We start from the raw sequence: 388 nt of genomic DNA, 5'->3' as shown, positions 1-388 counted from the left end.
TCTCCCTCTCTCTCTTTCCCTCTCTCATGCAGATCAATGGCTCAAGCCTCTGTTATTAGCTCTAAAATGACGTTTTGGAATTTGCAATGGAAGGTTTGGGATGAGGTGCGTAAAAAATTAGCTCGTTCAACACACGAGATTTCAGGACAGAAACATGTGAAATATCTTGAAACAAATCATCTGAACAATTGATGTGTGATTGTGACTCTAGGCCGTTAAAATTATTAGAGAAACAATGCACTCCTGAAGTGGTTATGTGGCCACGTCGCCGCGCCTATTAATGGAATGGTCTTTCTCAGTTCTCAAACAAATTAAGAACTACCGTACATTCGATTTTTATTGACTGAACGCAAGCGCTTATTGCGATAGAAAACACTGTAACGGTTTC

This window comes from Sinocyclocheilus rhinocerous, unplaced genomic scaffold, assembly GCF_001515625.1.
Source record: "Sinocyclocheilus rhinocerous isolate Xijiao unplaced genomic scaffold, SAMN03320098_v1.1 scaffold798, whole genome shotgun sequence".
Classification (NCBI taxonomy): Eukaryota; Metazoa; Chordata; class Actinopteri; order Cypriniformes; family Cyprinidae; genus Sinocyclocheilus; species Sinocyclocheilus rhinocerous.
This window is presented reverse-complemented; position numbering follows the sequence as displayed.